This window comes from Lissotriton helveticus, chromosome 9, assembly GCF_964261635.1.
Source record: "Lissotriton helveticus chromosome 9, aLisHel1.1, whole genome shotgun sequence".
NCBI lineage: Eukaryota > Metazoa > Chordata > Amphibia > Caudata > Salamandridae > Lissotriton > Lissotriton helveticus.
This window is the reverse complement of record NC_136070.1, coordinates 337,005,365-337,032,326: the sequence shown is the minus strand read 5'-3', so window position 1 is coordinate 337,032,326 and position 26,962 is coordinate 337,005,365. Positions and strand designations below refer to the sequence as shown.

General features: G+C 47.1%; 1 long non-coding RNA gene across 4 annotated transcripts in view; it reads left to right on the top strand.

The window, feature by feature from the left end:
* Positions 1–26,962, top strand: part of LOC144781288 (uncharacterized) — a 451,961-nt gene that overhangs the window by 99,236 nt on the left and 325,763 nt on the right. For 2 of the 4 annotated variants that reach the window (XR_013600937.1, XR_013600936.1), the window contains exon 3: positions 1,793–1,845. This is a non-coding gene — a long non-coding RNA (uncharacterized LOC144781288). Of the gene's footprint in view, positions 1–1,792; positions 1,905–26,962 lie in introns of all 4 variants that reach the window. The other 2 variants (XR_013600939.1, XR_013600940.1) reach the window with 1 other exon arrangement.

Genomic DNA, 26,962 nt, shown 5'->3' with positions numbered 1-26,962 from the left:
GCATATAATTTTCTTCCCCATCAGCAGATCACTGGTGATGTAGTAGACATAATCTGAGGTTCTCCACTGCCTCTTAACTGGGCATGAAAGAAGCTATGTCCAGGCTACAAGACACCATTAGGTGTTATGCTGCCTCTTAGTTGCACATCAACAATTTCTGAGGATGATGATACCAGCGACCACATAGAACAATATATTGTCCCCTTAAAATTCACTCTTTGAGGACTCCGAGGCCCTCTGGTTTTCCAGGGAGATCATAGCCGCAAAACAGGATTGATAAGTATCAAAGTTGATGGAACATGTCACAGTAGAACATTTATTTGGCATTTCTCAGGATCGCTAAAGGATGCATTAGCGATTAGTCTGGGGACAAGAATGCTTATATCATCCTGAAGACTGGTTTAGCATAGAACTATCCTGCACAGCTTTGTTTAAGGCTACTAAATGAAGAACTAAATATATTACCATTGTCACACTCAGTTTAAAATGTTAGAGCCACCCCTTTACAAGCTGGATCCTCGCAACTGTCTGTCGGACATGTCACAGCCCAGTAAACTATCTCTTCAACATTAGCACTATACCTTACTATCATAGTACACTGTGGTTTGACTAGTCAAAAAGTAGAATCTAAAAGGTTTATCAAGTAGTATTATGTCATTGGAAAATTGTTCTATCTAATTGCTTCAGCGAGTCTTTAGTGGTTACCACTAAACTGCTAATAACAAACTGTGAGAAATTCTAAATCACCAGCAAAATTGCGGGCTTCGCTGACTTACGAATGGCCAACTATAGCCAGGACTACATCACCAATACTTTGATACTCCCACACTTGAAACAAGCTGGAAGGTTGCTGAAGAAGCATGGACTTTGTACAGAGTAAGGGCAATTCCCCCTGTATCAATCAAGCAGGGGTTTGTAAAGCGCACTACTCACCCATTAGGGTTTCAAGGCGCTGAGGAGGGCGGCTCCGTTGGGCTAGGGAGGGAAGTTTATCAGAACCTGGTACTGTGTGTATATAGGTATCAAGAACGTCTGTGAGAGTCCACAATACACAGCAGCGACTCAAATTAGTGTACATAGGAATCATTTTATTTCTTCACTTTCTTAGCAATTGATTCCATTTTCATTTAAGTATAGTTTAGTGTACTTGTTTTAGGACGCTTGATACCCCAAAGAAAAATACCTATCCATGAATGAATGGTAATAATTACAACAATGTTTTCAATGGTGAATACTTAAATAATTACAATGCAGACAAACGAATCTAGTTCAGGAAGTATGTTAAACGTGACAGCAACTTCCTTGTTTGTATCATAAAATGCACTTGTGGAGATAGGTAGGGAAGAAGACAAACCCATGAAAAACTCCGTAATATACAACAATTGTGGTTCAAATTATAGAAACATTAAGTGGAAATAAAGATGGAAATAAACTTTAAAATACAGTATTAAAACGTGAACCTTGTTTTGTTGATTGTTTTGCATACTTTTTTGGGTTGAACAGTCCTATCAAGTTTCCCAAGTTCGTGCGTGATGTGCTGGTCCAGCCCAGGTTTTTTATTTGGTTTTTGGGACTTGTGATCTTGTTTATGCCGTTTTAAAACAGGACTGCAACTCCCAGAATTCAAAGAAGAAAAAAACCTTGACTGGACCACCACATCAAGCATGGACTTAGGATACTTGGCAGCTATATTAAAGAACGTTTATACATCTTACCATTTATTGAATTAAAACAGAATTGTAAAAGTTACTACTCACTAAAGTATTGACTGTTTGGTTATCGATTTATCTAGCCTGCTCGAGGAAGACCGAGGTTTCCAGACCAACAAACCCCGCAGGGTAGCAGGTGTGTACCCAGAATGGAAACGAAATGTGGAAACCTGATGAACTAACTGCAAATGACGGGTATTTGGATACAACGTTTTCTGATGTTGATTGAAGTGTTTTGTTTTTTCAGTGGGCTTATTTGAATATGTAATAATGCTAGTAATTTATTGATCATTGTTTGGTTATTTCAGAATGAATGTTGACCCCCTCTAGAAGCGAAATGCATCGACCAATTTGCATGAGTGTTGAACTATAATACCTTTTTATTGATTGGGTGTGTAGCCAATTGATATGAAAGTGCAGACATAAACTGTGATTTTAAATGTAGAGACAAACGAGACAGCAAAAACACACACGAACTCTCATGAAATACCTGAAGGAGAAGTGGTTCCTTGAGTGTGGGAAGTTATAAGTAATCTTTTCAGAAGAATGGTAAAGTTATGCTCTGGTCGGGACAAACACAAGCAAAGGAAGGAAAGCAATTGGGTAAGAAGCAAAGAAATGTTAGTTGCAAGAAAGCAAACCAGTGATAAGCAATGAGCCCACTGTAGGTTTTTGGCATGGTTCACAAGTAGTATTTCAACAATGGTCAGCTAAATGAGATCTTAAGAGGACGTTACTGGAAGCAAGGGTGCCTTTAGTATAGCCGGCGTTTTGTTTCTATAAAAAATACCCTATCCCAGCAGCATTTTTAAGCATCCCCAGAGAGGCAAGGGCCGGCAGGGCACACAGTGGAGAGGGATACAAGAGTATGGTGGGGAGAGTGTAATCCCATCCTCATCGCCAAAATGTTGTAAATAAGTTATGTAGGCAGCAAAACACGTCTTCAGGTTATTAAGATAGGTTTATTAAGTTACATAGGATAAGACAGCAGAGCAGTAAACCTCACAGCTGACCAGACCATCAACTGCCAAGGCTGGAATCTTCACATCACAGATAGAACACTCTTAGGTTAGAAGATAGAAACACTAAGAAAGGACTACAGACACCAAGTAGCCATATTGAAGAAAGTATAAATATACAACAGAGAGCAGGGGAGAAGGAAGGATGGGCACGAGATACAAAAGGGCGATGTTGAGGTGAAAGAGGAGTGCAAAGAGGAAGAATGAATTGGTGAAAGGGAGATAGGAAAGGGTCTTGGACGAGGGTAACAAAGAGTGTACAGAGGTGGGAGAGGGGCAGGAAGGAAGAAAGCGAGACAAATGGGAGGAAGCCCGCAGCAGTGGACTGAGAGAGTCACACTGGGGAGCGAGTCCTTCAGGCAGTTCAATTGAAGCACTAGGGTGGAGGTGGAAGGATACGCCCAAACGGCTCTGTAAACAGTAAGAGAGATATGCAACAGACACCTTAAGAGACTGGGCTGCATTCACAAGTCAGGGCAGATGTTACCCTCCCTAGCACAGTAGGATGGTAAGTATTTTTGCATTACCAGGAGTAGATGTCAGGAGACTAATTTTGAGATGTGCTTTGTCACTGTCGGGGCTTTTGGCAATAGCGAGCTGGGCCCTTGCCCAGGGCACCTAGGTTTAGAGGGGCGCACACATAGCTGACCTTGCAAGCTGCATTGTATAATGCTTTATTTCTGGATGCCGGTTCTGTTCATTACCTGCTCCTGACTGTCTAGAAAATAGTGTTTTCTTTACCTTCCTTACCCTCCTTCTGATTCCCTTTATCTCCACTCCCACTTCCCTCACCCTTTTCCCTCCTAAGGATTATCACCTCCAGTTTAGCAACTGAATTTGTGATTCAGGTCAGCGAACAAGGGGCAAATGTGTCTTCACAGGCTGGTCACTGCTTCAAGATATTCAGCTTGACAAGACTTGTGAGCCCAAAAGGGCGTTCCACCAGCATTACCAATAGTAGTGACCAGGTGGGTAAGGGATGGAGAGGTGGATCAGAAGGGGTGCCAAATTTAGTTTTGCTGGGGGCGCTGTCTGAGGAAGGGTTGCTCCTATGCATAGGGGAACTTTTGCACTAAGTATCTGGTTTATACAGGAGACCACTTCCAAACTTGGCCCATTTACTTGACAAGACAGTGACACTACATTGTGCAGGGTGCCCTTGCTGGTCGCTCATTGACCCATGTCAAAGGCTGGGCCTGTGTACATAGCAGGCCCCTGTGACTTGAGGCTTGATTTGCCTTTGAATCAAATTAATAGTCTGACTTGAAAATTATAATATTTCAATCCACAGAGAAGTTATAGATCAAAAGAGAACTGCTACAAAAAGGGCCAGATGTACGACCCTATTTTGCATGTGCAAACAGATTGGCGACCCGTTTGCGCATGCAAATACAAAAGTGCCATGTATTAGTCCTATTTAGCAAGTCGCAATTTATTTGCGACTGGCTAACTAGGATTAGCGACTCGCTATTAGGAAGGGGCGTTCCGAGGGCGTCCCTTCCTAATAGCGAGTCTGAGCCCTATGTATCACTGTTTTGCAACCGCAATTGCGGTCGCAAAACTGTCGCAGTTTACCAGCCTTCTCAGAAGGGTGGTAAAGCACTCGCAAAAGGTAAGGGGTCCCCAGGGGACCCCTTCACCTTTGTGAATGCAGGGGAACATATTTTGTATGGGCAGGCCGTGGTCCCAGGGACCTGCCCTTAAAAAATTAAATGAAAACGTTTCATTTTGTTTTTAAAGAAAACGGGCTGCATTAACAAAAAAACTGCTTCATTTAAAAGCAGTCCCAGACATGGAGGTCTGCTGAGCCAAGCAGGTCACCATCCCTGGGAGGGCCAGCCATTCCCAATGGGGTCGTAAATTGCAAGTGCCTCATGAATATTCATGAGGCATGCAATTTGCAACCCCATTGGGAATTGCAAACCGTGTCTGAGACACTGTTGTACATGGCATTTTGCGACTCGCAATCGAGCGCAATTTACGACTCGGAAATTGTCATAGTCATACATCTAGCCCTAAGACTCAACGCCTTGACAAAGTCAGACATCTCTGCATCATATTGCAATACCCTTTTTAAGTCTGACTATAGACAGCTTACTTGTTTAGTAATGTGGTACTTTTAGACATGTCAGAAGTTTTTGAGTGGCCGAGGTCAACAAACTGAAGCATGCCCTTCATAAAACAAGGTCCTGTTTCTAATTGTTAAAACCATCCTGGAAGGAAAGTGAGTACATAGCAGATCCGGAATCTGGTGCCTCTGGTGGTATTAGCTGTGTTAGCAGCCTCGTCATTAATAAATATGATAGTTGTTATAAAATTTGTAAATAATTGTTGCAGCATGGAGCCTAGGACCCTTAAAATGTGGAGCATGGAAAATAAGTTTGCTTCTGCTGCGCCCCTCCTCTTCTTGAGGGCCCGGGTACTTTCTTCCTTAAAATACAAGGAACCACCTCGAAACCTCTCCAAAGGGCCAGAGTTTTGAATGGGCGGGCTGAGCACGGGGTGCCAGTCTTCAGAGGAACTCGAGAACCACTCTGCATTGGGGTCCTGTAAACAGCAATGACCTCTACATTGGCTCCAGTGATTGAGTTTAAAGCGCTCCTAATCATTTTTAAAGTGCCATGGTTGGTGTTTTGGTGACCGTCCTGCCTAGCTCAGAAGCGGTCGCTCCTCACGCTGCTCCCTGCTGAATTAAGTGGTATCGTAGCGCTTCTGCCAGATTGATCATTGCCATTAATTCGAATTGCGCACTGCTCGCTCTACTTACTGTAATTAATTATTGTGCCTGATGATATCGACATCGTAGCGCTATACTGGTAGACTGCTCTGCATTTATTTTGCAAATGTGCACTGCTCGCTTTGCCTGCTTTAACTATTTGTGCCTGATTGTGCCGGTGCCACTGCCCATTTAATAGCGATTTCAGGTGATGCCCCAATCTCGTCCTGTTTCGCTTTTGGGCTTGCTGCCATTTTGTTGTTTGTTGTTGTGCCTCCCAGCCCAGCTCTCCACCCCGCTCCCGCCTCCCAGCTGCTCCTCCCTCCCACTAAAGTTAAGGCTCTACCCGATAGTCCAAACGCTGTGACCGTCCTGCCTAGCTCAGAAGCGGTCGCTCCTCACGCTGCTCCCTGCTGAATTAAGTGGTATCGTAGCGCTTCTGCCAGATTGATCATTGCCATTAATTCGAATTGCGCACTGCTCGCTCTGCTTACTGTAATTAATTATTGTGCCTGATGATATCGACATCGTAGCGCTATACTGGTAGACTGCTCTGCATTTATTTTGCAACTGTGCACTGCTCGCTTTGCCTGCTTTAACTATTTGTGCCTGATTGTGCCGGTGCCACTGCCCATTTAATAGCGATTTCAGGTGGTGCCCCAATCTCGTCCTGTTTCGCTTTTGGGCTTGCTGCCATTTTGTTGTTTGTTGTTATGCCTCCCAGCCCGGCTCTCCACCCCGCTCCCGCCTCCCAGCTGCTCCTCCCTCCCACTAAAGTTAAGGCCCTACCCGATAGTCCAAACGCTGTGACCGTCCAGCCTAGCTCAGAAGCGGTCGCTCCTCACGCTGCTCCCTGCTGAATTAAGTGGTATCGTAGCGCTTCTGCCAGATTGATCATTGCCATTAATTTGAATTGCGCACTGCTCGCTCAGCTTACTGTAATTAATTATTGTGCCTGATGATATCGACATCGTAGCGCTATACTGGTAGACTGCTCTGCATTTATTTTGCAACTGTGCACTGCTCGCTTTGCCTGCTTTAACTATTTGTGCCTGATTGTGCCGGTGCCACTGCCCATTTAATAGCGATTTCAGGTGGTGCCCCAATCTCGTCCTGTTTCGCTTTTGGGCTTGCTGCCATTTTGTTGTTTGTTGTTGTGCCTCCCAGCCCGGCTCTCCACCCCGCAACCCGCCTCCCAGCTGCTCCTCCCTCTCCGCTCCCCCCTCCACTATCCACTTATGACAGATGCTTTTGCGCGCAGCGTTCACACGCAGCGGACGCGCCCCATGCGCGCCGAAGGTGTGCCAATGGTAAGCCCGTCTACGCCTGTCCGTGCCTGGACCGCGCCCAGCGCCAGACCCCCTGGTCCCCGCAAAATCCACTCCACCCGCATAACGTACGACGCCGCAACCCTCGCAGCACTTAACCCCGGCCGACTCCCAAACTGCTACCAAGCCGCCCCAGGTCACACCCATGGACCCTTCACCTGCCGCTCCTGCAAGTTCGACTGCATCAGGACCCACACCAAATCCACTAACTCCAATCAGAGCTCCGACACTAACCACCTGAAATGCATTCTGCTCAACACCCGTTCGGTCCACAGACACGCCATTGACCTTTGGAACCTACTCAACACTACATCGCCGGACGTCGCCTTCCTTAAAGAAACCTGGATGAACACCTCATCAGCTCCCGACATCGCCATAGCCATCCCGGACGGCTACAAGATCATCCGAAAGGACCGCACCAACCAAACAGGAGGAGGCATCGCCATCGTCCATAAGAACACCATCCGCATCACGTCCAGTTCAGACGATAACCTCGCTACCGCCGAACACCTTCACTTCCAGATCCACACCGACCCCAAGACCACACTCAGAGGCACCCTCATCTACAGGCCACCAGGACCCCGCACACAATTCAGCGAAGACATCACTGACTTCATCAGCCCACACGCCCTCCCCTCCGAGGACTACATTCTACTGGGAGACCTCAACTTCCACCTGGAAAAGAAAAACGACAGCAACACCACCACCCTTCTGGACAACCTGGCCAACCTCGGACTCGAACAACTTTTTGACACCCCCACCCACTATGCCGGTCACACGCTCGACCCAATCTTCACCTCCAGCAAACACATCTCCTTCAACCACACCACAGCTCTCCATTGGACGGACCACAGCTGCGTTCACTTCAACTACAAAAAGACCACGACCCACAACCTCCCACAACCAATTCCCCGAAGAAACTGGAACAAAATTACCACTGACCAGCTCTTCACATCGCTTCACCAAAACCCTCCTGCCAAACCATCGGACCCAAACGAAGCAGCCACCAACCTCACACAATGGATCACCCACAGCGCCGACGAACTAGCACCCTTGAAAAACCATCAAATCAAGCAAGGTAGCAAAAAAGCCCCCTGGTTCAACGATGACCTTAAGAAATCCAAGAAGTTCTGTCGCACCCTCGAGAAAGCCTGGAGAAAAAACCCTACCACTGACAACCTGACCACCTTCAAGAACGCCACCCGCAAACACCACCAACTGATCCGATCCACCAAGAAATCAGCATTCAAGGATCGACTTGACAACAACGCCCACAACAGCAAGGAACTATTCAACATCGTCAAAGAATTTACCAACCCCACCGCCGGCACCAACGACATCACTCCCTCCCAAGACCTCTGCGACTCCCTAGCCTCATTTTTCCACAACAAAATCGCCGACATACATAACAGCTTTGAAAACCAGTCCGGAGACCAGTCCACTCCACCCACCTCCGAACCAAAACCCCCCTCTAACAACCTTTGCGCCTGGAACGCAATCACCACTGAAGACACCATCCGCCTGATGAACTCCATCCACTCAGGATCGCCAACCGACCCATGTCCCCACCACATTTTCAACAAAGCAGACTCCATTATCGCACCCCATCTCCGAGACGTCATCAACTGCTCCCTCAACTCCGCTACCTTCCCGGAAAGCTGGAAACATACCGAACTCAGCGCCCTTCTGAAGAAACCCACAGCAGACCCCACTGAACTTAAGAACTACCGCCCCATCTCGCTCCTCCCATTCCCTGCCAAAGTCATTGAGAAAGCCATCAACAGTCAGCTCGCCGCCTTCCTCGAATCCAACAAATCTCTCGACCCCTCACAGTCCGGCTTCCGAGCCAAACACAGCACCGAAACCGCCCTCATCGCAGCAACAGACGACATTCGAACATTACTGGACAATGGAGAAACAGTTGCCCTCATCCTACTTGACCTCTCCGCAGCCTTCGACACAGTCTGTCATAGCACCCTCATACAACGCCTCAGCAATGTCGGAATACAAGGAAAAGCATTGGACTGGATCATCTCATTCCTCACCGGAAGAACCCAGAGAGTCCGCCTCCCCCCTTTTAGATCAGAGGCCACCGAAGTCATCTGCGGCGTACCACAAGGATCATCACTCAGTCCCACCCTCTTCAACGTATACATGAGTCCCCTCGCATCCATCGCGCGCCAACACAACCTCAACATCATCTCCTACGCAGACGACACCCAGCTGATCCTCTCCCTCACCAAAGACCCAAACACCGCCAAAACCAACTTACACGAAGGAATGAAAGATGTAGCCGAGTGGATGAAAAATAGCCGTTTAAAACTGAACTCGGGAAAAACGGAAGTCCTCATCTTAGGCTCATCGCCCTCTGCTTGGGACGACTCATGGTGGCCACCGGCCCTGGGAACCGCACCCATACCAACGGACCACGCACGTAACCTAGGCTTCATCCTGGACTCCTCCCTCTCGATGACCAGACAAGTCAACGCCGTCTCATCATCATGCTTCAACATCCTACGCATGCTCAAAAGAATCTTCTGTTGGATCCCAACCGAAACAAGAAAAACGGTCACCCACGCACTGGTCACAAGCAGACTGGATTACGGAAACACCCTTTACGCCGGAACCACAGCCAAACTACAGAAAAAACTCCAAAGCATCCAAAACGCCTCAGCCAGACTCATACTAGATATCCCCCGCCAAGCTCACATTTCCGGTCACCTGAAAGACCTCCACTGGCTCCCCGTCTACAAGAGAATAACGTTCTGTCTCCTCACCCACGCACACAAAGCCCTCTACGACCTAGGACCCGAATGCCTCAACACGCGCCTGTCCTTTTACACCCCCACCCGCCAACTACGATCGTCCAATCAAGCCCTCGCCGCAATTCCGCGCATCCATAGATCCACCATGGGGGGAAGATCCTTCTCCTACTTAGCCGCCAAAACCTGGAATTCTCTCCCCACCCACCTCCGCCTTACACAGAACCACCTCTCCTTCAGAAAGCAACTAAAAACTTGGATATTCGATAAGTAAAGTACCCCCCTCCCTCAAGCGCCTTGAGACCCTCTGGGTGAGTAGCACGCTATACAAATTTTTGAACTTGAACTTTTAAACACCCTATCAGCTCCCTTCCTTATTCTCCCATCTACCTCTCACCCCTTGCTACCACCCATCAATACACCCTCCTCATCCCTACAAACAACTAGGCAGTAGCCTGCCGTAGCTCAGCTATGGGTGATTCAGATGAGCCGGTGAGGGCAAAGATGTTTGTTTTCAGAGGCATGTCACAACTTTGAATGTAGCCAGCCAGGGACTGACCTGTGAAAAGGGCCACCTGCTGCATCGTTTTATTCACGAGCAGCCGTGAGGGTGGCAAATTTCTTTGCGCCCAGGTTGCTATCTGAGCATCGGCTGACTCTAGTCACTGTAAATAAGCCTGGGCAGAGCAAAACGGAGAGTGGGGCTTAAGAAAGGGAAAAAGCACACTGGAAAGAGTAAGAAACGCATGGACTCTGAGGGGTTGCTGGAACACAAAGAAAAAATAGTTCCATAAAAGTGAGCAGTGGAAGGACACAAAAAATTGGCTGTGCTTCAGTAAAAAAGGGAAAGACAGAAGCTGAACAGGGCTACCCACTGAATAAGAAGCAGCCAAATGTGAGTGACGTTAAAGCCAGCCAATGGTAAGTAGATGGCGGGCATCAATCCTCTCTATGTTCCATATAAGCCTCAACAATATGTCATTCGCAACCACAGATCTTTGCTGCCTTGTAAACTCGACCTAAAAATTAGGTGGAAGCCTGGCCACTGCCAATGCACCCAGCTCAAAAGGCTGAGCCTTGATAGCAACTGGCATCGTGTTGTGAAACAAAAATCTAAATCTGCTTTTGGGAGGTGGATCTCAACGTGTGTACTGATAAAGTAATTAACTAATAATTAGCTTCTTTATATGAGGGAATTTTCTGTTTGCTGGCTGAATATCTTTATGAGAAGCAGGAATTGTGTCCTGGGGAGGGCATCCAGTTATCTGGGCACGCTGCTAGGTTACAACTTTGCTTGAATATTTTAGAGACAAGAGTTAAGGACTTAACCATCATCTAAGCATTTACTGTCTGTCATTCGTCTGAGGAGAACCCGGAGAAGGAATGCCTTGGCTTCTTGGGAATAACAAGCCTAGGAAAGATGACACTGATCGCACAGTTAGGATATGATACATAAAGGGAATTCCAGAGAGTGTTGTAAATCGTTTCAGCAATTATGTATTAAAATGCCTGCAGGGATTGGGCAAGCTACCCTCATGTCAGATCGGTTGATAGTGATGCTGTCCCAGCCCTACCAATCTTTTAGAGCCAACAGCATTAAATTACTCAGGGGATCTAAATCTCTCCTGACGGGCAGATCCGCCTCCCTAATTATTTTAGGCGCGTATTAATCCAATGAAATCCAAACAGTTCATTTGAAAGGTCACCAGAGCAGGATTGGGCTCCCTGCCCACCGGGCGCACTTTATCCGCGAGCCCTGCCAAGGATAATTGACTTTGCCCTGGTACTTTTAACTCCCATTCATGCAAAGCACGTCCTCGGAAGGAGAACCGAAGGAAGAAGGCGTCTGAGCACGGATTACAAGACTGGGATTATAAATAGAAAAGGGACAGGCCACAAATAGCTCTCCGCTTTTGCTGCCAACGCGCATCACCTTCCTCTAGCGATCATGCCCTGATACATCCAACGCTTCCTACAGATATCGCTTTCTAGAATAACTTCCGGGTCACTGTCCCATTAGCCTTGAGTATATTCATAGTTCGGCAGCTGCGGAGACAGCTTGTCCAAGTGACCAAAGAATGACTGGAGGAGGCGTCGCAGGAATGGGGGCCCTGGGAGTCTCAGTGAAAGTGAGGTTCAATGGCATCCCGGTTATAATGTATAACCAGGGCACAAGTCCTAAAAAAGAAGTGGGGGGGACGCTGACCTCATGACCGGAAGTGACGTCACAAAAGGTGGCTTCACTTAACGGCCTCATTGCCTCCCCTCGAGCTCCCGTTAAAATAAGTGGGGGGACGCCTTCCACCCGCGTGGTACCCCGACTCGAGCCCTATGTATAACCTCTTCCTATAGTGTTTAGGCCGCTAAAAAGCTACTTCAGAGCGCTCATGTTTCATCATAAAAGTAATGCTGCAGATTGTTTTAATAGTCATGCTGAAACAGTAACCTGTATAACGCTCTAATGTAACAAGCATTGGCATAGCCAATAGGTCTCGCCTTTTGGACCTTATAAGTGTTTAGCCATGCACAGGGCTTTAAGTGGGATGAAAAAACTGGAGGGTCTCCCAAAGGGGCGTTGCCAGTGTAATTATGGGCGTGGCTTAAAAACACCAAAGCTAAAAATCTGTGCTTAGTTACCATAGTGTGTCATCCGTCACTAACCCACTGTGACGACACCCTACTGCTATGCACAGATTTAGTTTATCAGTAAAGGTGGTCAAAGCGCATGGGCACCACTGATGGGTGTTTTTCTGCCTCCTGAAGTCGACCATCATGCTTTTCAAGTTTAAGGGTGATGGCATCTACCCTGGCACTCATGTAATCCATTTTGTTTTCAATAGAAGTCAGGCTCTTTTGCATCCTCAGTAGGAGTGCTTGAATGCCCGCCATTTCAAGGGGGCTGTCTGAGAGAGACCCGCCGCCTCTTGGGGTTCCGGCGATTATCAAAATGCAGTTTAGATTGTCGACCCTCGGATTTGCCCATGGTGCCTAAGGATCCGGGGCTAGACAGGCACCACAAGGCGTTAGATTGCGTTGAGTAAGTAGATGTGTTAGCCACTAGGGTTGGAGTGTTAGAAACAGAGCTGTTCAAAACCAGGTCCCGTCTTTCCTCCACATGTGAGAATATGATAGAGGGGCATGAGGAGACCCAACCTTCTCAGAAGGAGGTATCCTTACCAGACTCACACAGCAGCAGCTTCCCTCAGAGCCAGATCTCAATGGCAGGCAGCCCCAACACTCATGCAGGCCAGCCCGGGACGGTTGCGTTTCAGTTTAGCTGCTATAACTTGACGTGAAACATAGGCAGTCTCCCTTATCCACAACTCACAGGTAATTAGCCCCCAAGAACAGTCTGCAGCTTGGGACCCCCACCAGGAATTAAATGCCAAGGTTTGTTGCTATTGTTCTCACTTAATATGGGGCAGCCGGTCCAATGCTATTGACTCTCAAGGTAGCAAGTCGACCACCACAGGTCGCATATCGCCCGAGAAAGTCAGAGAGCACCCTGGAGATCTGTGCAAGTATTGATGGAGGGCAAAGAGGAGGGGTCCTAACATATGCCCCGCACTGGGCTGCAAGCCCCTCCCCCACAGACAGGCCAGTCTTTCTGGCTATAGGTTGTAAACAACCTGCACCCGCTGGGCCGGCTGCCTCGCAAGTCCCACCGACCTCTCTTTCAGCTGAAGGCCTGCCCAATAGTGCTAATTATACTCTCCGTGCCACTGCAGGTTACAGACAAGGTTCAAATAGCAAGGGTAACGGTGCCACCAAAGGAAGGGTCTGCTCAGACGTGAGTCCCTTGCTCACTTTGTCACTGGATTCAAGCAGGCCTGGCTGAAGACGGCTGAAATCCCAGAAACCGGTCCTAGGAAGCTTGTTTCACGGTCCAGGAAAGGCATGGCTTGGCAGATCGGGCTGGACTGTTCCCATGAGGCACAGGGTCAGACTGATTTGCATATGGCCATGTCTGAACTGGGGTGGCAGAGTGGGCTAAAGAACGATGATGGATTAAACCCATATCTTTTGACTGGGTGTGAGTGTTTGATTGGTTCAGATGCTCCGTCCATCACCACCCCCCTTTGTACCAAAGGAATGGGGCATGGGCCTCCAGTCCTGGTGCCACACGTCCCTACAGTCACCAGGCTGCAGGTACCACAGCGCCCAGCTCAAAGGGTGGCCAAGTGAGCCACAATGGCAACTCAGAGGCACCTGCAAGCCCTAAACAGACCTGAAAGGCAAGGGCGGCATGGCTCCAGGCACCTCGCCACTTGTTCCTAACCGGGGGCCCCCAGCACCTCCGGATAATCACACGACGTGTTAGGGCACGGGCCGCTGTAGAGGCCATGCCACCCAGCAGCACACAGGCCGTGGGAGCCACAGGTCTGGGATCCAGAGATGCCGAGGCACCTCCCCGGAGTTCCCACTCAGTCTCGAGTAGACAAGAGTTCCATAGCCCTGGCCATAACGGCCAATAGGGGTGAGTGAGGCAGGATGATGGTGGATCTTTGTTCCTGGTATGCCAAAGCCGCCCTTAGGTACGGCTATCTTGCATGACGGCACTCTGGATCTCTCCTGGTAACAAATATTTTAATATGATCAAAACAAACCAATACACGTAGTGATGACATTTCCACACATTATCATTTGTGTGCCATAAAACTGTATATCTGTGCAAATGTAACGGCCATTTTCAATTGGAAATGTGTTGTCTGTAATGGCAGTAAGCTATCACATCATGCATACTCCACACAATGTCTATCAACTTTACACTACTCCTCTCTACCACACTCTACACCACTCCACTCTAAACACTCTGCTCCACTCTATGCCATGCCACTCAATTGTAAAACACTATATCGCACGACTCCCCACCCCACTCCACACCCCTCCAACTCTACGCCCCTCCACTCCATTCTACCCCACTCCAATCTACCCCAACCCAATCTACCCCACTCCACTCCAATATACCCCAGTCCACTTCACTACAATCTACCCCACTCCACTACAATCTACCATTACAATATACCATACTCTAATCCTTCCCATCTACTCCACTCCAGTGTACCCCACTCTGCCCTAATCTATCCCCACTGTACTCCACTCCAATCTACCTTACTTCACTCTACCCCAATCTCCCCACTCCAGGTTTACCCTACTCCAATCTCCCCCAATCTACTCCACTCTTCTCCACTCCAATCTATCCATCTCCACTCTACCCCACTTCATTCCAGTCTACATCACTCCAAGCAACCAAACGCTACTCCAATCTAATCCACTCCACATCAATCTACCCCACTCCAGTCTAGCCCAATCTATTCCACAGTAATCTACTTCACTTCAATATACTGCACTCCACTAAACCCACTTCACTCCAGCCCCCTCCAACCTGCACTACTCCAGTATACCCCACTTCAAACTATGCCACTCCAATCTACCCCAGTCTACCGCACTACACTCTATCCCAATCTACCCCTCTCCACTCCAATCTAGCCCACTCCATTCCATCCTACCCAACTCTAATTCACCCATTTTAGCCTACTCCAAGTACCCCACTCCACTTCAATCTGTCCCACTCCACCCCAATTCATCCCACTTCACTCTTTTCCAATCTACCCCATTCCAATCTACCTCACTCCACTCTACCCCAATCTACTGAACTCCTGTCTACCACAATCTATCCAAATCTACTCTTATCTACCCGAATCCACCCAAACCTACCCCACCCCATCCCACTCCTGTTCACCCCACTCCTATCTACCCCCACTACAATCTACCCCATCCCACTCCAATCCATCCCACGTATCTACGGCCTGTCTTTACCAATGTAAATGTCCACTACTTGTGTATGAATTATTTTGTAAAAATTAGTGATTCCATACTTTTATAATCCGATGCTTCATGCATTCATCACTATCCACTGAGTTTTGCGATCAAAAAGATAGACACCTGCGTGTATCCAGCTCACTGTCTGCAAAGAAAGTTGAACATTAATCTTTTTCGAGACCTGGTTGTTTGATTTTGCAGGTTAACCCTTAAACGATGTTCTCAAAAAAGGAGCAAATGGTGCATGTTTATTTATGTCTGTTGTGACTCCAAATTAATGCATTTTATTTGTGTTTCGAGAGTGATTCAACCTTTGAGTTTCCAGCGCTTCCATTGTACATGTTGCATAAAATCTGCAATGTGATGGTTCTGATATATTTGAGCAATTATTCAATAGCAGTTATACTCTGTTGCTCCACAAAATTATGGTGTCAGAAGTGGTGTGGCTGGGTTCCATCTAGTTGCACCTTGATCCATTTCCCATTCATTCACTGAGTCTTTTCTGGCCTGCTACTTTGATCCTCGACTCACCACAGCTGTGTCTTCTTTGCTTGGCTTGTGACTAAGCAGTACCTCTCAATCCTCTCAGCCTTCCATAAGCTCAGAGGTACACCTAACATACGCTCCGGTGCAATCATACCTTACGGACACTAACATTTTGTACAAGGGCCCCATATTTATTCATCCCCTTGTCCAACCTCCGTGAAATCAAGGGCACACATGGGCGGAAACCAAGTATTTATTGCCTGCCCTGTTTTATTGTTTACTGCACTATGTTACTAACCTTTAGTGGCTGCTGCTGTTGAAGAATAGTAGTGGGGCAGCGTGGGGGAGAAAAAAACGAGAACAAAATAAAAGTACTTACCTTTTTGCTGCTGCCTCGTGCTCTTCTGCTCCTGCCGACTCCCGGCATTCCATGGGCTGGTGCACAAGCTCCCCTACGACAATCCAAATGCTGCTCTCATGCTGGTATTACTGTTATCCAGCATGAGAGAAGCGCCGGGATTAGTCTAACCGGGCTAGTTTGGCGCTCAGTTAGGGCCTGGGAGACTGCACCTGTCCTCCACCCAGGTGTGCAACACAGCTTCAGTTGGAGAAACTTAAGTGCGCATGTTGGTTTGGCCATCCTAAGGCAACCGACCAAACTGACATGCGAACTTACAGTGCCCACCACTCCTCCTCCCTGCTGCTGTCTGTCAGGATGGCCCCACCCCATCCTAGTCTCTGCTTTTCAAGATGAAAAAAAGAATTATTATCACATTGTTTTATTTTCATTTTATTTTTCATGTTTGCACTGCTGAGAGAGCAGTGGGGCGACACTCCTCCGCCTTAACGGAGGAGCCGCTGCTGCTAACTTTAGCCTCCTCACAGGTAGTGGTGCCTGCCACATAGATAACGTGTCAGGGGGGGTTGGAATTAGGGGGGGGGGGGAAATGTAACATACTTGTCAACACCAGCCGCCTTGGTGCTCTTCTCCAGTTCTCCTCCTGGCAGTAACTGGTGCGCAGGCTCTCCACCCAATCCTGGCGCTGCTCTCACTAGCATGAGAGCAGCGCCAGGATTAGTCTGAGTGGCCTGGTTTGCCACTTGGACTGTGAAAGCTCGGGTTAGGGTTTTTAGTAACATTAGGAAGAATGGCGCTCAGACCTATTCACGTATTGTCTACAATGATCAGACTAAGTACGGTGCTGCTAGGTTGGGGGAATTACCCAATAACCCCTGGAAGTGTGTGAGTCGAAGGACCCACACTGGAAAATTAAACACAGTCCAGGGCACACGTGGTGGGGTTGTAACAATGGTATGAGAGTCTCGTTTGGATCACAATTGCAACGGTCGACACCAGTATAATGTTAGAGAGTTATTTTAATGAAGCAATGACTGAATTGAAACAAACAACCAGCCGACACCTGTTTTGTCACTAGGAGTAGTCCTGTGACTCTTCAGGGCTGGGGAGGATACAAAAACATGGGGTGAGGGAAAAATTGGGGGACATTTCGAAAATCTAGCCGTTGACATGTAAATGGGAACATGGGGGGGGTCACCCTAAGTGTCTGTGAAGCTTGCGTGACAACAAAAAAGGCGCGTGGTGACAGGTGACTTTTGTGCATGTGCCGCTCTCATGGTGTGATCATCATGAATAAATCGTGGGGAAAAACACATAGTACAGAGAGTGGCGTGACAAGGTTCAGTAGTGTGGGCACGCATGGGCACGAGTGACATGGTGGGTGTCATGTGCTCATTCGGTAAAGGTACGTACATGCCCGAAAAGAACCACTAGAACATATTTAGGGCTCCCGGTTTTCCGTTTAAACGGATTTTTACATATAAATACAGACGGAAAACATGTTTTCCTTTGTCTGTATTTATATTGAAAAACGGGAAAATACTAGTACATTTTGCGTCACTGCCAGAGAGTTGCCTCGCCATGCTCTCTTCCTGACTTGCAGAAAACCATGACTGTTCTTTCCTCTCCTTTCCGTCATTCGTTCCCCTGTGAAATCGATCTAAAAAATGAGGAAACACTCTTGCTGCAAATGTCTTTTTCTGAAATGCAGCCTCAGGGAGGGGAGAAAAAAGGTTTTGAAATACGAACAATAAATACATAACTAAATACAAGATAGAGTGGTTGCAAAGTGGCCAGATTCGTTTTATTCACACCCAAACACATTAGCGCCACCTTACAGAGTTTGCCTGTAAGCACTACTTTACTTTTCATGTCTTTAGCTTTTCAAGTAAAAACACTCATTGATTTCTGAATAATGAGTGTAAAAGCTTCAAGTTGTATTCCATATGAGTGTTTGCTTTTTCCATAATGTTATTACTTTTATTCAGGTAGCATATTACTCTTGTCTAGTGCATAATTTGAATTGAGTTGCTTCCAGGTATTTATAGCGGGCAAGATTGGGTTGTAGCTGAAGGCAGTGTGAGTTTCTCTCAGTGGGGCTGTTTAGTGTTCAGTGTGGGAGAGGATGTGGCAATCTGTGCCAATGACAGAAACTGCAAGGCTCTGAGACAAATGGCTTGTCATAGCACTTGTAAGCATATTTGGGACATTCTGCAAATGGCAAAGTTTTCAGGTGAATGTATTGTGTTGACCAATAACAACCGAGTGTATGTGTGCATTGTCAATTTAAATAAATGTGGAAAAATACTAGCTGCAGCATTGTCTTTTAATTTAAGGCAACAATAAATGTGGATAAATACAGATAAAATGCCCAAAAAATAAATATGGATAAATACAGACGGCAATGGCAAAAAATACATACCATAAAACCGGGAGAGTCAAACATAATGTATAAAGTGATTCCAGGGTTGGTAAATGCCGGATGACATAGCGACTGTATATGGCGGTAAATTTGTAGTAGTACAGCAAAGTGTGCCAGGGTGGAAGAGACTGAGGAGACAGAGGACTGGATCATGGAAGGAAGGCAGTAGAAGGGGCGAAAGTGTTTGTGTTTAAAGATATCCTGACTTTGGTCAGAGACTCTATGCGCCAGGAACACAGCCTAGGAGATGGTTGGGTCATTACCTGTGAGGCGTTTGTAAGAAATGAGAAAGAAAGTCCCTGCATAGAGGAAAAACAGGAGTAAAAACAAGAGTTAGCCCAGAGTGTAGGCCACAAGGTGGGGGGGGGGATCAGAAATAAGGACTAAATGTAAATGTAAATGTAGTATACTTGTAAAGCGCACAGCTGCCCCAGCAACGGGGCGTCCCGGCGCTGTATAACTCTGGGGAACCCGTCCTGGCTTTCCCTGTGGGATGGTCCCTTGCTGGGAGTCCCCAAGGTGGAGCCAGGCATCCCCGGAATTGGTGGGGCCGTTGTGGAGATTAGGCAAGCTAATGCCCAGAGTTGCCGAGTGGAACCCCTGATTAGAGTAAGCACCGAAGCGAGAATTATCGAGTCCGCTGACCAAGGTCCACGACACTATCGACATAATGTCAAGGATGCTTACCACAAAGCCGGTGATAATTCCATCCCTGCCTGGGGTACGTGATAGATTGGATGGCAAATGATGAGGTAGGGTGTAGAGGCACCTTGGTGGGTGGTAGACACGCGAGGATGGATGATGCGGGCACGGGGTTGTGGGCCGCTGCGGGAAGAAGGGAAAAACGGATGAGAGTAATGGCCACTGAGGTGTAAGGCGCAGCAAAAGACGGGGTGGGGACGACTCCTTACCGGGCGTGTACTGTCATGAAGTCCGTAAAGGTAAATTGGAGGAGCTTAGGTGGCTGCGCCAATCAGTGGGTGGACGTGTGTAGGCTGAAAATAATGGAATCAAAAAATGAGGAGGACAAATCAGGTGAGGCGGATGGTGCCAGCATGGAAAGTGTGGGAACTAACCCCAGGAGTGGTATGTGAGGCCATCCAGTGTCTGGCAGAGGGGCGGGAATGCTCGAGCACCGTGTAGCGGCAGAGGATTAGGAGCTGTAGCAGAAGAAGCGTGTGTGAAAGAAAGCGGGGAAACTGAGTATGGTGAAGGAAGAGCGTGTGGCGAGGATCTTACCCCAAGTAGAACGGGATTGTTGCCATCCACGATAATTGGTCGTGCAAGAAGGCGGGTGCGTCTGGATGAGAACAAGGAAGAAGTGGGAGGAAGGGGTCCGTTAGTGTGTAATGGGTAAGGCAAGGGCAGAGGTAAAGTGACGCAGGACAGCGTCAAAAGCAGCTTACCTGCCGGTGGCTGGGAGGAGGCCATTAGACACTGGTTCCGTGGTTGCGGGAGTAAGCGGAAATCAGTGTATGCTCAAATAACGGCGCGACTTCCGTAAACTAGACAGCGCGCCGGCATACCTCGTGGTCTAGACGTATGTGTCCGCCATATTGGCTGATTATTGATCATTATAGTGGGTAATATGCATGTGTCGTTATTGTAGTAGTCTAGACCACTCGAGCCAGGGACATAAATAGCAAAAGGGACCAGGAATGTGTGCGTAAGCGAAAGCTGACGCCCAGCCGGGTTGGGTGTGCATGCATTGGAGACCTGTGGTGGCTATGAAAAGCACTGAAAAACGGGGGTAGCTGGGATAAGTACCCATGGGTTGATAGGAAACATCCTGGGGTGAGTGGTCCCGAGGTGTAGGAGGACCTTAGTGCATTAAAGAGGTTTGTCTCCTGCGTGATGTGGTGGGGGACGCAAGGGGACTAATAACCAGAATTTTTGGTATGTCATTAGCCAAGGGCTGGGTAGGGCCCAGAGGTATGGCCACTGGGGGGGTCGCTGGGGACCTACAGTACTGGGAATATCCCACAACCCCCGAGTGCTTTGGGCAGGTGAAGAGAACATGAGGGTTACACATGTAGTGACAATTTATTTATTACTGTGAGTTGATAACATGCATTTCCTAATTGGGTCATTATTTAGCCAAATGTGATGTGGCTGATGGTTCAAGTTACACATGCAGTGACCAGAAGAAATGTACTGTATATTGTCAATATGAAGTTCTCAGTTGGGCGATCATTCACCCAAAAAGTAATGTAGCTCATGGTCCGTATTTAGTCCGTGTTGAACCGTCCGTAGACGCATGATCCATGTGGCTTCCAAACGTCTGAGCCTTAGTTCTCTGTTGCCACCCCTGGCGTTGACAGCTGCCGTGTCAAATCCGAAGAAGGAGATCCGTTTCTTTGGGCCTTGGTTGGGGCAGGTGGCTGCGTGTACTGCCATGGGATATCTGGTGTCCTGGTGTTGTAGGGCTCTGATGTGCTCTCCAATGCGTTCTTTTAATGGTCTGATTGTGCTCCTAATGTACCAGCGTTTGCAGGCACATTCGAGAATGCATACCACGAATTTGGTATTACAGTTGACTTTATGTTTGACTTGGTATTGTTGCTTGTTCGCTGCTGTGAAGTTTCTGACACCATGTTGGGCTAGCCTGCAAACCCCGCAGCAGCCGCATTTATAGAACCCTAGAGTGTGGGCTGTGAGCCATGAGGGGCTGGTGCAGGGACCTGGTACACTAGGGCTGAGTCTTGTTCTAAGTGTTCTGCCTCGTCTGTAGGTGATTTGAGGTTTGCTGGTGATGACCTCTCTGAGAGTAGTGTCTGCCAGTTAAACGCCCCAGTGTTTGTGGAGGCTCCTCCAAATTGCTAGGCCCATATCACTATAGTTGGTAATGAGTCTGACTGGTTAGTCCAGTTCAGTAACTCTATTTTGATTGTGTAGTGTCTCCTGACTCTTTATGTTGTTGATTCTCTTTTCAGCAGTGCCGATGGTGCGAGTACTGTAGCCTCTAGCCTTGAATCTATGTTTCATATTGGCCAAACATTTCTGGAACTCAGATTCCTCATTACAATTCCTCCTAGCTCTGATGAATTCTCTGTAGGGGATTGCTTGAATTTGATGGGACAGGTGCGAGCTATCAGCATTGCATGATTTTTCCTTTCTATGCAACCGGCTGTGTAATGTGTTTGACTTTATGTAGATTTCGACGTCCAGAAAGGTGATACTGGAGGTACTGGAGTCACTAGTGAACCTCATGTTCATGTCGTTGGAGTTGAGATGTTTGCAGAATTCGTCAAGTTTGTGTTGTGACCCTGACCAAAGTAAGACGTACTTGTCAACACCAGCCGCCTTGGTGCTCTTCTCCAGCTCTCCTTCTGGCAGTAACTGGTGCACAGGCTCTCCGTCCAATCCTGGCGCTGCTCTCACTACCATGAGAGCAGCACCAGGACTAGTCTGAACTGCCTGATTTGCCACTTGGACTGTGCCTGGGAGTCTGTGGTGTTTTTCCAACCCAGCTGTGCAACACAACTAGGTTGGAGAAACCTAAGTGCACGTCTGTTTGGCCAGCCTAAGACGGCCTTCCAAACCGACATGCGAACTTCATAGTGCCAATCACTCCTCCCCATACCATGTTCCAGCCGTAGCTCGCTCTACACTGAGATCGGGTCGGTCGGTCGGTCAATCTGTCAGCGCAAAATGATCACTTTATTTTTTGATGACTGACTCTGACAAGTGGGGCGACGCTCTTCCGCCATTATCGAGGAGCCTCCCCTGCTCACAGGTGGAGGCAACAAATACTAGTGTTTGCCCCATACAGGCTTTCTCCCTTGGGTGAGTCCCACAATTTACACAATGCCAGGTGTAGACGCCCCTTGAAAACCCTGATAACCAACAAGTACCTTGATGAACATATTCCAAATTGTGAAATTTCATTACAGCACCTGCCAATTTCGACTGGAAGTACATACTCACTGTATTCATTTTCATAATTTGTTATTGCAAATGTACCTGCTACGTACTCCACCTTTGAGCCTGCTTCACTGCAGGCAGGGCATAGGCCCCCTTCCCACTGGTGCATCTGCACAACGTGGCATACCACCTCCTGGGATGGTACTGAGACCGATGTTTCGCTCGCCATCACCTCTATACCTTCTTAACCCATCTGCTACCTGTATCCTTAGATCTTCTTTCAAGGTTGCTCTTTGACTAGCAAGCCTTCAGACAGTAGCTTGCATGATCCTTTGCCTTTTTAGGGATTCACAGGTTTATTTGGGAAGAAAGAGGACGTTTTTGACCCTGTTCCTAATATTTATCCTTTCTCCTTGCCTAAAAGAGTGTCTTTCAAGAGCATATCTTTTGTAATCAATAAGTGACCTTTGGAATCTTTTAATTGTAGGTTTTCCCGTATGTAAATTTCAGAGGTACCATCTAGAAAAATCGATAGTGATAAGGCAACGTAGGTATCCTAGCTTACATATTTTTTGTCTGCATGAAAGGGACCCACAAACACGGCTGCAATTTACTTCTGCAGCACTGATTGTCTATATTAGTATTGAGCAACAACTTACCTCCAATTTAATAGTCAAGTGCTTGTCTTGTTTTGCAACTGCTGAAATATTTAAGTCAGGGGCACTGGAATTATGCAGCAGGGGAATATCAAATTATGTGGAAGGGTTGACTAAATTATGTGGCAAGAGAAGGCAAATTATGCAACAAACTAAGCATATTTTATGATTTTGTCATTTCTACACGTTAATACTGTTTGAGCAAAGGTTTCGCCTCATTAGTAGCAGTTTAACACCCAAATACAGCAATATGCAACAGAAAGGTGACCAGTCAACCTTTGTGAAGGGCCTTACACTGCGTGGGAGCATGTTTTGACATGTTTTTAGTAACTTTTGACTAGTTTAAGCTAGAGACAACTTTTTTTCTGTTAAAATGTGCAGATTATGTAGCATTTGCTGGATTAGGTGGCAGATGCAGCAGATCCATGTTTATGCGGAAATTGCCACAGCCGCAAAATCGCATATTATTTATGGCTACGATTATAGTAAAAAAAACGGACATATTAACACTACCGAAGTGGTTTATTGAAGAAATCTAATAGGCAAAGTCTTATCACACAATGCAATCCTGGTGTAGGAGTAATTGGATAAACCTATTGAAAAAAAATCAGATATGAATAAAAAAGGTTATATATTAGAACAAAACTGAACACATAATCTCAAAGTGGTGTTCCCAATTGCTGTTTTGCCCTGCGCTTGTTTTTTCAGCTGACTTTTATTAGCTGCATGTATCTAGTATTCTCTTCGCCGTTAGCCTCGGATCCTTCAGATAGTGCACTGCTTCTAATTGCTACCTGTCTTATTTCATGGTGTGTCACAAATTCCCAATTTTTATATAAATATAATATTATCCTTTTTATTTAAAAACGATAAACCCTCATCAATTAATCCCTTTATTGAACCCTTGCACCTCGCAGTCAATCCTGGCATTCTGTATAGACTTCCAATTAAGCCGCAAACCCTACTCAGTCGGATGACGACATTCCCGAAAACCCTCTGTGAAGTGCACGCCGTCATTTGGCTGCATAATACGAAGTACCTGCAATGTACTTGCCGCCATATAGTTCTCTGGCATCGCAGAAGTGTCGAGTTTGAGAATTAGGCTCCCGACGTGTTTATTCCGAGTAAAATTTGCGGCCAGGTCGCCCCACGTCCCTCACAGCAAGCTCCCTGTTTGCTGGAGCCCGTAAGATCAGGGAAACACCATGCTGACCCAGCAGAAAAGACAGCAACCTCCATAATTATCCTGCTTGTTTCCTTTACCTTCTAGCTGCCATGGCAACGGAAGAGCAGCCAAAGCACTGCTTATGTTTTGCATGAGGGGTATGTGCATTAAACAAGACATTGATTTTCAGCAGTTTTTAAGTAAAAACTATCGGTTCTGTTTCTAGCAGGGGCAGGTGTCCCAAATTTGGTTTCCGCACAAAAAGGCCTTGCTTGGTGCTGAGCGTTGGTTCGCCATCGGGAGTTGTGACCTAAAATTGAGTCACACGTGGTTTTGGTGGGGGAGGGGGGAGCTTACGAGCTTCTGGGAAGTATGCAAATTAGTACTGAAATGTATCTCCATCGTTACTGCTCAGCAGGCTTATGTTGTTGTTTCAAAAATAGATGCTGGAGGGGATTCAGATATGAAGGATTAGGAGTTATCAGCTCATTATAGCTGTTAAATATGGGGCAGGTTCTTTTCTTCATGGAGACCACCGTAACATTAAAGAGTTAGGGGACTTGGTGGGCAAGATGGCAAAGTAAGAACACTTGCTGAAGGCTCCGTCCCGCCTGTTGGAATCCTGCCTCAGTCACAGCGGTACCCTATCCGAATTTGCCTTGGACCACACCGGCCTGAATGACCACTTGTTTGCTGGCAGAGGTGAGTAACAGGTGAGTCACGCGTAAGTCTGACCATGACAGGAGAGACTCATCTAAGTAACTCCAAACGCCCCAGTCCACAGGACTCTGTAAAGTGAAGCACCTGAGCAATAGAAGAGGCTGGTAGTGGGCATCGTTTATGCACCTCAGACCCTGCAGTGGTGATTTATAGCAGATGAGCAGCCTGGGGGGACCTGATGCTATTGCCCGGTGACTGATGAGGGACAACAGACCTGACACATGCAACAAAAAGAGGAGTGGTGGACCCAAAAGCCATCCTCCCGCCCCCAGGCTTGCATGAGGAGCGCAATTGGATGCTATGTACTGGATGTCCTACGCTCCACATAGAATCCTGAACAAGATAGGTTTGCAGCATGCTTGTATATTGGACTACATCACAATTCAATCTCTCTTCTCGCCTCCATGCCACACAGAATCCTCTATTGCAACAATGAGACCCCAGAAATGCCCGTAATGGGAGCTTTGCAGCAGCAGGGGTGGCTCAGTATGTTGCGTGGTGTTGAAGTCTGTGGCAGCTGCGTTGTACTGATGGGCCCCCGGAAATGGTGCACTGCTGTGGCAGCAGCAGACCTTGGTCTGACTCGCCAAACAGTAGACCGCGCCACACATACAGTAGCCATTAGACATAACAAATAAGAAAGAAGTAAAACACTGAAAGGGAAGAGGACGTGACTAGGCCCTCCAAAATAAGCTGGATGCCTTATTAGCAGCGGTAAGAGTTTCCAGGGAAATGCAGAAATGCAGAGTCGAAAATTGATGGTATCACAACAGACTTAATGTACTCCGAGCAGACCAGGAGAAAGTCTCTGGCAGGGTCACGGAAGTGGAGGAAGTAGTAACAGGTGAAACCAGTGCTGCAAGAGGTCAAATAGCAGATCTCCTTGAGCAAGTCAGCTAAATACAATATAGAGTCAAAGACATGGAAGGACTTTCCAGAAGAAACAACATAAGAATTGTAGGCCTCCCAGAAAGAGTAGATAGCCCAAGCATTGAGCTATACCTGGAAGAATGGCTCACCGCACACACTGCAACATAAATCCAGTCTAAGTTCTTTTCAATTGTAATGGCACATAAAGTACCAGTGTAAGCACCAGAAGCACGCTTGTATTCAATTGTAGCGAATTACTGTCCTACTGAGACTAAACCTCCTACTGCCGCTACCACACAGCCTAGGACCCTATGAAGTACAAGGATACAAATTATTCCTGTTCACAGATTACACAGAAGTTGTTTAGTAGCAGCGCAACACTTTCCAGTAGGTTAAAAGTGCCCTTACTTATCTGAACCTGCAATTTATGTTGCTATTTCCTGGCAAACTCAAGATATTGGATGACACCGACCTTTACTTTATTTACTGATGCAGGGGTGGCCAGAGAATGGGTGGATATATGGGCAGAGTTCCACAACATGAAAACTGAATGCTTTCAGAGAACCAAGGCTTGCAAGTCGCAATAGGGACAGAAAGCAAGAATTCTCACTGCAGAGCAAACCACAGGTGAATGGAAGGACACACAGCCTCGTATTACAAAATGGTAGATAAGGGAAACCAGAGAAGCAAAAGACACATCAGAGATAGTCAAAGTTATTACACCTACGGCTTTGGCCAATGTTGAAAATAAATATCATTACCCTGATCTGCTCACTTAGGTCAAGCTGATGACCGTAGACTTGCTCAGCTAAGATGCTCAGGGATCAAAAGGAGACTCACGTTATCTCACTGTACGAAGGCAGGGCATCAATATCTTGAGAAGCCAGGTGAATGTTCTTGTTGAATCAAAATATGAGACGACAGAGCAGGACAATAGAATATAGCAGGTATATAGGCCCAGAGCAGACGCATTTGTGGGTTGTGGGTCAGGGGAGGCATAAGTCATGGGGAGAGGGAAAACTCCAAAGATACTGCACACATGCAATAGCTTAAAATAGTTCATG